This window comes from Antedon mediterranea, chromosome 3, assembly GCF_964355755.1.
Source record: "Antedon mediterranea chromosome 3, ecAntMedi1.1, whole genome shotgun sequence".
Taxonomy (NCBI): Eukaryota; Metazoa; Echinodermata; class Crinoidea; order Comatulida; family Antedonidae; genus Antedon; species Antedon mediterranea.
The window spans coordinates 27,609,672-27,623,031 of record NC_092672.1 but is presented as its reverse complement, the minus strand read 5'-3'; the positions used below and the strand labels follow the sequence as shown (position 1 = coordinate 27,623,031).

General features: G+C 34.6%; 1 long non-coding RNA gene across 1 annotated transcript; it reads right to left on the bottom strand.

Annotated features, from left to right (window-relative positions):
- Positions 1 to 762: 762 nt before the first annotated feature.
- LOC140043788 (uncharacterized) lies at positions 763 to 5,884 on the bottom strand. Its single transcript, XR_011844400.1, has 3 exons — positions 5,776 to 5,884; positions 4,088 to 4,417; positions 763 to 779 (listed from the first exon to the last, which is right to left on the bottom strand). It is a non-coding gene; the product is annotated as an uncharacterized lncRNA (long non-coding RNA).
- Between the last annotated feature and the right edge of the window lie 7,476 nt (positions 5,885 to 13,360).

Here is a 13,360-nt window from a genome sequence, read left to right as displayed (position 1 = left end):
AAGATGACGTATAAAGTTCGCTACAATCACCAAGCGTTGGTTCCCAACCTGAGCATTTCACATTTGTAGGACACGCGGTACTCTGTGACTGGCCATAACGTGCACTGGTGTAACCAGACGATGATCCAAATGAAATAGCTCCATCAATATATCCTAGCTGTCGGCATAATACCTTTTATGTTTTTTAAGAAAAATATTCATCAATACTTAAAATGATCATGAAGATAGAAGGAAAGTAGATAAATTCCTTTAAAAACAGTGTAAAATGTAATATCACCAATTTTGACGTCATTATAAAATATACAATGTTCTAGCACTAAATGTATAAATGTATAATACATGTAGACATTTAGTGCTAGAACATTTTATGGAGTCAAGATATTTGTATGTGACGAAGTTGTTCTCTGCATGTCACACCCTTGTTAAATTAGCGCCGAAAAAGGTTTCCTTACCTTAATTTATTTGCAAAAAGGCAAATTGCTACTCGTATAAAAAAAATAGAAGACAAATTCGCAATACAATAGGCCTACGAGTAATTAATTATACGAAAATATACAACAATAATATTACGCCAGGAGAAAAAAAAATACATTTTTTTCTTTAATATATTATTCATGGTTACTTCAAAGCTAATTACTGTTTGATTTTACTGCTAACCTTTGCCTCTGATTCTGTCCAGGAAGACGTGGAGATAGAAAGCCATTTGTCACCAGTCCAGAACTCTACGCGTCCTTGGTTAACTGAACCACCACCAACAAGTCGAAACGATGAGGTCTTGTCTGAAGAATAAATAACTATGCCTATGAGTTTCAAAAACAATCTTTTGATCATTGATAAGGTTACCATTATTTTTAAAGTCAGTGTGTAAAACGAAGATGTGGAGACGTCAGATCATGGGTCACTCTAAAACCATCATTTTCTTTTAGCTTGAGTTGTAAGCCTATAATGAGGGAGGGAAGGAGGGCATCCGTATATTTTAACATAATTAATCTGGCTAATAGTTTTTTTTTTTTTTTTCATTTATTTCAATATCATTATCGCAGCCTTAGCTGAATTACAAAGATATTTACATTTTTTCAATATTAAAATTTGTATAAAAGTATAAAACCAATGATAAATATATATAAAAAAGGAGGCAATTTACACAAGAAATACAATACAGGAACATTCAAAAAGTTTAGCTTAAAATATTAAAAAAAGAAAAAAAAACACCTAAAAGCATCAATAAGAATCACAAAGCTGTACTGGGTGATATACTGATTATTCATTTAGAAGCGAGATAAGGTATGGTATTGCACGTTTTCTATATCTTTCAACTCTGCATTTGGGTTGTTGATACTTTACACGTCTTAGTTTCATGTTACTTACATTCTTCACTGGAAACCATTTTCCAAAATGAATACTTTTTGAACAATTCAGAGCAAACTTATAGCATAGATTACGCCTTCTATCAGATAAAGTGTCTAAAGAAAGATCATTGAGTGCTTGGTCATAACATATGTAGTCATTACACAATATTATTCTGCAAGCCCTTTTTTGGACAGATTCTATCATATCACTTTGTTTTTTAGTGAGACTAGAATGCCATACTGGGACAGCATATTCAACACTTGGTCTTATGTAACTCTTAAATACATCTACAAGATCAAATTTCGGAAGATTGAACTTTCTTAATTTACATAATATATGCAGACGTCTGCTGGCTTTGGATACAATTTCTTTAACATTACGGTCCCATTTGAGGTTAGCTTTTATCCATAAACCTAGTAACTTAGTTTCATTAACGATTTCAATTGTAGCATTACCAATGAAAAGGGGTTCATGTTCATATTGATTTCTTTGAAAGTTAAAATACATAGTTTTACATTTAGTTGGGTTAAGTTTTAGTTTGTTTTCATTAGACCATACATTCAGTAAAGCAACATCATTCTGAATTGAGGAAATTACATCCTTTTTTACTATCTGTCCTATGCACAAATCATCTACATATTTCCAAGTTTTACATGGCGAGTCATGGCATCATTAATTAGAGCAAGAAAGATCATAGGCCCAAGGAGCGTACCTTGAGGGATGCCACATGTTAGATTAACACTCATTGATAAGGTGGATTTATAGCGTACTTGTTGGGTTCTGTTTGACAAAAAGCTAATTAACCACGGTACAATTTCAGGTCTACAGCCAAGTGTTACTAATTTAGAAACTGCTATTGTGTGGTCAACACAATCGAATGCTTTACTAAAGTCAGTTAAAACTAACTGACCAACAGATTTGGGAATGTTACTACCTTCATAGAACACATTTAGTAGATCAACCAAATTATGGGTTGTAGAAAAGTGTTTACGGCAACCATATTGGTTGTTATCAAGATTTTTCTCGATATCTGTTAAGAGCCATTTTTTAATGAAGCCCTCAGCTACCTTAGCTAGGATACATGTAAGCGAGATTGGTCGAAATTTGTCAACCCTAGTACAACCATTTTCTTTGGGAACCGGAGTAACAATAGCATCCTTCCACATAGTTGGGACATGACCCTCACTGAGGGAGGCATTTAAGATATTAGTCATAGGGATGCTTAGTTCGCATGCAAAATCTCTTATTAATCTGTTAGGCAAATTATCAGGGCCCGGGGACTTATTTACTTTAACTTTTCTTAATTGATTATACATTTCCCATTCTTTTAAATTAGGGGGTTTATTAGCAGGTAAATACGTAGGGAGCTTACATAAATCAATACTAGGTCTGCTTTGGGAAGTTATAGCAAAATGGTTGTTTACAAAATTACTTATACCATGATAGTCATCCTGTGGAATATCCTCAACACTGATAAGTGGTTGGGGTTTAGTTTTATTAGCTAACATCTGCACGCCTTGGTGCCATTTATGGGGATTAGTGGCTTTTAAGTTTAATAAACGTTCATTGTAAAAGTTAATTTTGTCTTTCTTGATCACTTTTTGTACCTTATTCCTATAGAATTTCCATTCCAGCGATTTACCATGATTAGTAAAAGCGTGTTGACGTTTCATTATAAGATCCTTTGCTTGTTGTGAAATCCATGGCTTATCAGTTGGATGTATCTTAATGGATTTAACCGGGAAGAAAGTGTTCATAGCAGAAGTCAATGACAAATAAAATGATTGCGTTTTCTGTTCAGTAGTACTCGCGTTAATAACCTCGTTCCAGTCATGGGTAGTTATCCAACGGCCAAATTCTTCAACACTTTTTGCTTTCATTGGTCTGATTACACGCTTTTCGATTTTGTTGCTATTCGTCCTTGTAGTTGCTGACAACAGAATACAATTATGATCGCTAGCACCCATCGGCGACACAATTCGGGGATCACAATAATACGGCTTCAGATTGGTGGCTATAATATCTAGTATTGCATCCCCTCGCGTTGGTTCTTTCACAATTTGTTTTAGGTTATGTGCACGGCATAGCGGGGCTAGGTCAGTTCTGTTCAGGTCCCCCATAATAATGAAGCCAGCGTCTGGGTGTTTAAGTTTAAGACTGTCAAGAGATTTAATAATATGATCCAAAAGTACACCAAGTTCTGATTTAAACGACACAATCTGTCTCATTTTGAGATAATTAATTACCCTTTCTCCAAGAAAGTGTTAATGAATAGTATTTTAATTATATTACTCTTTTGACTAACCAGACGAACTGTTGGGACTTAAAAAATGTACACATGTAAACTAAACAAATTTATCCAGCAAAGTCATATTTTATGCATCTCATTATACAAGGTCAAATTGCTAAAAAAAACCAGAAACAACAGCAGAAACAAATCCACCACTTACAGCTTTGTTTAACAGAAACAACGACAATTACAAAGAATTGAACTCAGAAAAACTCAAATTACGACCATACAAATTTAATAATAAAACTACATAGGTATTTGTACATTAGAGAATATGTATATAGTATCCAATAATTATTTTTTCAGGGGGACAATACATCTTTAAATTACGGGCGGGGACACGAATAATGTAATTGAAAAATGTATTTCCATACTATAACCCGGCTTGTTCTACATGTAATACACACAAAAAGTTAATGTACAATAACAATAAGCAAATTGACTTACTTGAACATTTAATAAAAACATAGTCGCAAGAGTCGTGCCGTCCCTGGTATTCTTCAGGACAACTCGAAAGACGTGTTTCAGTGCCTTGGCAGTTGTATTTGTAGTAGTTTTCCAATTTGGAAAAAGAGTCACCACTCGCTGTTGTTCGACTCCCCGACTCTTGTCTGAACGATACCGCGCCTTGAAACCCAAGTTGTCTGCAGACAACTTCGGTGTTTTGCATTTGCCAAAATTCACAATCAAAATACCACCGGCCGTTTCGTCCCGACTGTAACTTACCATTACCGAAGTCGGTGCCATCGACAAGTCTGACAGAATAATCCGGTATTCCTAACATTGAAGAAAATAATGTCGGTAAGCTACTTCCTGCTTAAAATTATTATTTATTATAAATTGATCAAATTAAACAATCATGAGCAAAATCAACTTAAAATAGGAAGTATATTTACATTATTAAGTTGCTATTAGCAGACACTGCATATGATACTGCAAGCTGTTTATTGTCTATTGGCATGATACTGTAAGTGTATCGAGTGTAGATTCAGTATTTATTTCCATTTGATTATGTTATAAAATAGATGCGGCCTATTCTTTCAGGATTAATAACCAATAACAACAGATAATTGATTCTAATAACTATTGAAGTTAATCTACCATACAGAAATTGCAGTAATACCAGATAATGTGAATTGAAAAAGTTCACTATTTCAATAATTTAGTGTGACTCAGAAAGTGACGTGTTACCTCAACCATGGACCTATAACAATTGTATAGCTTCATGCCTCAACAATACAAAATGACATAAACAGAAACATAATTTAGAAGAATTAAACAAGATACACAAAAGGTGCTTAAAAATGGTACCAAATAGACTAAGTTAAAGACATGATGTCACTGAATAGCAATGGAACTGATGAATAGTAACAATATTTGGATTATAAATATTTTTTTTATTTTAAGTGTAAACATTTTGTTTAATGAGATCATTCTTAAACGATACATTCTCTAACTCATTCATTTAGGTATATTTATTCATAAAAAGACATCAAAATACAACGGCAGCCAAAAGGCTGAAAAGTAGTATTTTAAAAAATTTGATAAAAATATATAAATACATTATGTATAAAAGGTAAAACTAGTTTTAAAAAAATAATAATAATTTACCACATTAAAATTGGTCCACCTGTAAGTTAAAATAGTGCCAACCTATTCAATATTCATCATTAATGAGTCGGACTAAAAAAGGGACTGGTGAAGATCTAAATCTTTCTGTACGACCAAACGGAATTTTGAGTAGAGGCTTACTCGCAGACCTCAGGGTTCTGCTAATGTCACGAACAGGGGGAAGAATGCTTCTAAATGTATCGGACTTTATTATTCCTTTACCAAATTTCAGTAAGAGTTGGACTCTTCTGTTAACTAGCGATGGAAGGTCTGACAATTTAAGAGCAGACTCGTAGGATACATAGTTCATGCCATAAATGATTCGTAGAGCTCTTTTTTGAACTCTTTCTATTGACTTAGTTGGTCTTTCGTAATTGAACTGTGCCACACAGGGCATGCATATTCAACTAAAGGACGTATATAGCAAGTATATACTTGAAGTAAATCTTTAGAAGGTGCCTTGGCTTTCTTAAGTATAATTTACTTTGATTATAATTTTATTATATTTATTTTGTATAACTCACTTGAATGATAACTATGTGCTTGAGTTCCTTCCAAACTTGCTAAGAGAGTTAACAAAATCAGAGGCATTGGCAAACACATGACTGTACTTTGGTATAAATTCATTAAGTAGATGCAGTTGCGGCAGCCTATACTATCTAAACGTTTCGGTGTGAATGTAGTGTTTTTATACGGCTCTTGCTGCGAGTTCATCCAAAATTTGAATACAATACTCGCAAATATTTAAATATTGTTACAGTGTCACTGTCGTTTATGAACCGGTTAAATTCAAAATTGACATTTTTATTATTAAAAAAAACTATCAAATTTGGACATTATTTAAGAAATCATAAACTGCTCTAATTTATTTATTTTTTCACATTGTTTGTATACGTAAGTTTATTAAAAAAATGAATGAACCATGAAATAGGCTACATGAATGTAAACTTTAAAAATATAAGTTGCATTTGAATAAGTTTGTAGGCCCTATTTTTTCCATTTCATTATTTTCAAAACCAGTTTAAATCATCTTAAATCATTAATATTTTTCAATTCAAGTAAATCTTTAAATGATAAGTATTACTGTTGGTTCCTGTTAAGATAACCAAACTATACTTTTCCTGTTCGTCGCAATAGTTGAAAGAGCTTTTATAAAATGTATTTATTTTATTTATTTATTTAATCACACTCTTGTGAAATACAAGACCACCCAATTCTGGCTTATGAGTGAATATATAAAATAATAATTATAAATAGACACGGATTAAAAATAGATACAGATAAAAAAAATCTAATCAAATAACTACTTTACAACAGACTTACTACACTAAACCTCTTTTCTCTCTTTCTCTCTCTCCCCCCTCCCCCTCCCCCATCTCTCTCTTTTACCGAGTAGAAGGGAAACAAGGCCAACAGCCATAAGTCACGTGCTAAAACGCATAGTAATACCGGACCGACAGACAGACCGACAGACCGACAGACCGACAGACCGACAGACCGACCGACCGACATAGTGAACTATAGAGTCGCGACCACGCGACTAAAAACATATAAAAAAATGGTATATGTAAAAAAATATGTTAACAATTACCTGTTAAAAACAATGAACAAGCCTAAGGAGAGCAATTGATAAAATGATTAGTTTATAATACAAACATTTACATTTACAGATTAGTTTTTTTACTTCTGTCTTAACAGTATGTTTTAATCATTTCGCTTTCCGTATTCTTAAATCTTGATAAACTTTTAACACAATCGTTCGTTCAATTCACCTTCACCCCCCAAATAGTACTATGGAAATGGAGACTACAATTTAAAAACATTTAAGGTATTCTTATCATTTGAAGTGGGTTTTAAATGTGGTATATTGCGATCATTTGAACTTGTTTAGTTCCTGTTCACATTACATTTCGTGTCATGTTCATCCTGCAATTATCGGTATAAGAGTCGCTTTCCTCTTCCAATTGCAAAAATCAGATCACTAATGGAATGAACACAACACTGTAAAAAATGAGGTGATGCTGATAAGTTTTGATCTGTTTGTCAAGAACTTTTGACTTGATCAGTTCATTTTATATGCCTATTTCTCCACCAAAAATATAATAATCATGTATGTAGCATATGAAGCAAGACATTTTACTCAGAGTAGAAATATTTATACACATACACAATAAAATAGGCCTAAGCAAAATATTAAATACAAATACTTGGTGACATACATTGGCCAGAAAAAATGATTTGAGCAATATGCCTTACTATAGCAATTTATTAATACTTGTTTCATTTTTTTTATATAGAAAATGGAAGAGATTAAGGAGGAGTTGGACTGTAAAAGGAAAGCTGAACTGAATGTCTTTTTTTAGCAATAGAGAACACATGGAAATATAATATGTATATGTTTTGTTATACTCCAATACTAAAAAAAATAGTCAAATTGGCAGCCAGCTAATGGAATTTTTTTCATTTTATAAGTGAAAACATAAGTTTTTTGGGGTTTTTTTTCTATGCAAGTGATTAACTTTGTTAAAACTACAAAATGGCCTATTCAAATTTGATTTTAATCATCTTCATTTTTCATGATTCTATGGGATAATACATTTTTAAGTTTAGTGACATTTTTTGGACAAGATATATTGTCTTCCTGAAAATATAATTTAAAACATTTTCGTTGTGTGTAATACAGTATAACACTTTAGGGTTAGTTATTCACTTTTAACAATAATAATATTTCTTCAATTTTCATTTTTTTTGGGATGATACATTTTAAATTTATTATTTTGATATTATTTTGTGAAAGTATTCAGGAGTAGTAAAAAAGAAATTCTGGTTGATATTTAATGATACCTTTAAAAACAATGATTCACTATTTCAATAAGTGTATTTATGTGAAAAAGTCATAAGATAATATACAGTGTAATGATTAATTATTTAATGATACCTTTAAAAACAATGATTCACTATTTAAATAAGTGTATTTATGTGAAAAAAAGTCATAAGATAATATACAGTGTAAATATGAGTTAGGGATATTTATTACATTTAATCAAATGAGAAAAAAACTGTATGTTTTGTCATGAATAATATAATATTTAATAATAATTAGAAAATGAATGTGAAAACTTTACATTAATATATTAGGCGTATAGTTTATATTTGAAAGTGACAAACCCATGAAGATTCCCAGTTCGTGTTTATATGAAATGTTTTATATGGTTATAATAACCTCTGTTGAAAGATATTTGTAACACCTCTAATAAATACAGTCAGCAGATCACATGTACGTGTAATCAACATGCAATAAATGCTTTAATTCTTGTAACTGTATTGATATTGGATACATCTTCTTCTGTCCTTGTGATATATACATACAATCATGCACATTTCAAGCTTTGGAAAAGGATAACATTTTCCCACCAAAACCAAACACTGTGATTGGTGTAACCAGGGAAGAGTTAAATTACATTTTAATTTAACTCTTCTCTGGTTAAACTTGCATAGGAAATACTTCAGAGTCATCTTCTCTAGCTCTCTGATTATTTTAAATGTAGCATTGTATTGGCCAACCCACTATCTCCTAGGCCTAGCAATCGCGACGAATCAGCACATCGTGACGCGTTTAGTGGGAACCGACAAGAAAAACTAATAGACGCATGACAATTCAACTTTCAAAGCGATCCGTCGAATGACGCGTGACGCATGACGCTTCGCGGCTTCGCGTTCGGTGTACACCGGCCTTTCAAGTAACAAACTTTTGCGTGACGATCGCAGTATTCTTACTTCGATCGTCACGCAAAAGTTCGTTACTTGCGGTTAGTGTGCGTCCGATAGAACGCGATCATAGTTTGCGGCACATTTTTTAGTGAGCCAATTGTTACTCGTGCCAGTTGGCTCAGCCGAAATCTCTAGTGTGCGCCGGGCTTTAATAGTAATAATTTTGCACACTGTGAGGCAAGTGTTTTAGGGAATAAGTAATTCGGTCTTTACTTACCCTATTTAGAATACGGTAATGGAGTATTGTAGCAGTCAAACGATATCCAAAGCTGGAAGTATCCTAGGCTCGAAGTAAATAAACTATACGGAGTGTAGAAACCACAAATCCACACGAAGCGCGTACGTACGTGCGCAGTGTAAGGTTAGGCTAGGCTAGTTCAGGACAATAATATATACAACGGTACAATATTAAATTGAAACACGATAACATACAGTAACACGTAGTAAAATATGTAAAGTTAAAACGCTGAATATCAAAATGTAATAGTGCTAATAATTAGGACAACTAATTATTATCGTAAAACTTGTATTAAAACTCGCAATGGTTTGCTCATAAAAATGTCGATGTCTTCTCGTTGAAAACTTGACGCAGAGAGAGAGAGAGATCAAAGATCGTATAGCGCCACGTATAGCAGGGTAACTTAGCACTTTTTTTGTGCACTTTGTGACAAAAGCACCAAATTTGGCACAAACCTTCTTTAGGGTATATCTAACAATCCTTGAAGGGGTGCCCAAAAATCGGAACAATTTAACGACGTCATTTGGACCACGCCCTTTTTTTAGTATTACGTAATTAGGTGAAAACTTAAATCTTCGTATATACATACCAGGGGTGGCGCCAGGATCTTCCCGACGCGGGGGCTACATTCCCCGACGAGGGGGCTATGCGAGCGAAGCGAGCATCACTAGGCTGGGGGCCAGGGGGCCGCCAAGGGCCCCCGGTGGGGGTCCAGGGGGGGGGAGCCCCCGGAAGCAACGCGTTCTAGCGTCATTTGAGGTCATTTTAATCAGATTTAGGGTAGCCATTTTTTCCATTTTTTATAATGCATAAATAAAATACTGCGTGCAAAAAAACGATGCGCGATGACTGTTTCAATCCATATTTTTCAATTAAAAAAATAAAAGTTCAAAGAAAATTTAGAAAAATAGAGTTGGAGGTCCCGGAAGTTGGACTTATTATACTTCAAAACATGAAACAAAATATATAAGTCCCTATCAAGGTTGTGACTGAGCTAAGAAATGTTTGAAAAATAGAGATGTTAGGTCCCGGAAAATGGACTTCTTGTACTTCGAAATATGACCAGCTTTATTGTTGGGGCTGAGCTAAGAAACTGTTTAAAACTAGAGCTGCAGGTCTTCAAAAAATTGCATTTTATACTTCGGAAACATCAGGCCTAGAATAAAGGTATATAAAACATATACTATATCAAACTTGGCTCAATAACCACTGGACTATTAGTAAACCGACAAAAGACCATTTGACTGACAATTATGGCGTTAGCAACCATAACAATACATGGAGGTGATTATCAACTTTACTTTTATGAAATTATTTATCTGGAAACAAACGCTTATAATGGTACAGAGTTGCTAGATGACGAACAAGTTCCACGGCATGGGTAACAAGACCAGTGCACTGCTGAACGACACTTGCAGTTCCCTGAGCAAAAAGGCAACTTTTTGCAGCCACACTTTAGCAATTCCCTACATGCCTTGGATGCTTCAGGTAGTATTGTCCAGACTGGTGTCCATGTACTGCCGGTTTTAGTCCAACCAAAGTCTTCTGGTGATGGAGCATTCTGCTGTGGCTGTAGACTGGTGGTCCAAATGCTTGCTTGGTATATGGATCTGTTGGAATGCTGTAAAAGTGCATCCTGCAATAAACAATTTAAAGATTGGTGTTACCTTTTAATGAAAGAAAAACATGAATCTGATAATAAATTATTAAACGACAATTGACAATTATATGGAAGCTCCCCTTACCTGTGTAGGAGGAATGTTGTCCATTGTCCGTGCCTTTCTTGAAAAAAAGATCTTGTCTTAGCTTAGTAACACTTCTTAAAGTACTTGTCTTGTCGTATAGATGACATGTAAACTCATCTAGCAACTGGAATTGAGATGAGTTGACTCCTAGAGATTTGAAAGGGTGATGTGCCATGAAAAGAAAGGCTTCTGTGACTGCTGGAAATGAGTTCCACGTCTCCCATGCGGAGTGTTTTGATTTTCCGAAGAACTGGGATGTAGTATCGGACCCAGTAAATGCATGAAAAACTGGCAGCCCTCTTGACTTATCCTCTCCTAGGTTATGGCAGATGGTATTTATATTAAAATATTAGAAGTGCTTACGCATGCCAAATGCGACCCAGATACACGTACCAAGATAACAGGCTATTAGATTGCAGAAAATACCAACCAGGATAACGACGTCATCAGTATCAACTGTACGCACCAAAATAACCCTGCTACCTTTCTTTAAGGCATCATCAATGTGAATGCACATCCTGGAGTCGGCCTCTTCATGGTCGCAGATTGACATAGGTTGAGTAGATGTCAACATACAACAGACTCGCCTACAGGACATATATCAAGAATTACTTACTAATTTAATATGCCTTTTTAATTAATTATTGGTATGAAACTGTATAAGTAAATTAATCGTTTGGTTACAAACAAAATAAATGAGTATGTATCATAATAAAACTTACCTGATGTAATGTAAACTTCTTTGCAGTCAGAGTAATCATGGGTAGACACCTTTGTAGTTAAAAAGTTAAATAACTCCTCTTTATTTACTGGATCTTTCAGAAAGTCTGGAAAATTCCCTGGAATCTTTGTTTGTCCCCCAACTTTCCTCTTGACCCCTTTTCCTCTTTTTTCTCCTGTAAGTGTCCCACACTATATCAATTCTGTTACTATTCTGCAGCTGCTATCTGGTCCACGGTAGAAAGACCTGTCATACAAATGATACAAGAATAACGATCCGCATATAGAAGTGACCAATTATGTGGTGGTTAAACAATAGATACAATCCTGAATGCAAAGAAATGTACTCACCTTATCACCGTAGTAATCAAATGTAAATCCATGGGTGCTGGAAAGGGCATGGACAATAGCAGCTCTGTCAAACACCTTTACGTCAAAATATGTAGGAGGTTCAGGCTGGCCTTCAGTCTCCAAATGCTGTAGCAACTCAGACTTCTTAGTTGGTAGTCGAAGCTTTCCATTTACTGCCAACGAGGGTTGCCATGGCTGGTTTTCATGCATGAAGATGTCTTCTAAATCTCCATCACTAGATTGACTTGCAATATACAGTCGACTGAATAGGCTGCAGTCACTTTTTAAACTCTTAACTTGTTGCTTTGTTTTGGACACTGATTTTGACCATGGTGTGTTGAACAACGGCAGCTTATTCTGTTTGATGGCTTGTTGAATTGCAACACTTCTGTCGAGAATAACTTCCTTGAAATATTGTTGGTACTGGGTAGTACCTACATCCTGAATTGTACGAACTGTCACTACTGCACTTTTATTGGCACAATCTCGAGCATCCAAGACCAGAAGTTCTGAACAATTATCGAGGAATTGGTTGCCTGCATTGCTCAGGGAACTGCAAGTGCCGTTCAGCAGGTCTTTTTTGCACTGGTCTTTGTTACCCATGCCGTGGAACTTGTTCGTCATCTAGCAACTCTGTACCATTATAAGTGTTTGTTTCCAGATAAATAATTTCATAAAAGTGAAGTTGAAAATCACCTCCATGTATTGTTATGGATGCTAACGCCATAATTGTCAGTCAAATGGTCTTTTGTCTGTTTACTTAGTCCAGTGATTATTGAGCCAAGTTTGATACAGTATATGTTTTATATACCGTACTTTTTTTCGGTGGTTCCTAATATTATGTTAAAGGAAAGTAACTGATACAGGATAAATATATATTAGTACTGTAGTTCTATTACAAAAATGAATGTTGTTGTTGTCACTCGACAAGTTTTAAACGGTAGTTGTTCGCACATTTATTGTTTTATTGTTAAATTGTAACTGTTGGCGCCGATTTAATATTGAGGGGCGGGGGGGGGGGGGGGGGGGGGTGAATGTCAACTTTACGACTGTATGACACTTACTTAGGCCTAGGCCTACGTTACACACACAGGGAGATGTAAACTAATTTATAAATTTATTTTACATCTCCCTGGTTACACACATTATCACAAACTTAAATAATAAAAAAAAAAACAGAATGAAATAATATAATTTAGCTTGTGGGCCTGTTACAATTAACATGTCCATTGTTCCTAAAATGTTCTCATCTTACGGTTGTGGTTGTGGTTGATTTAATATTAC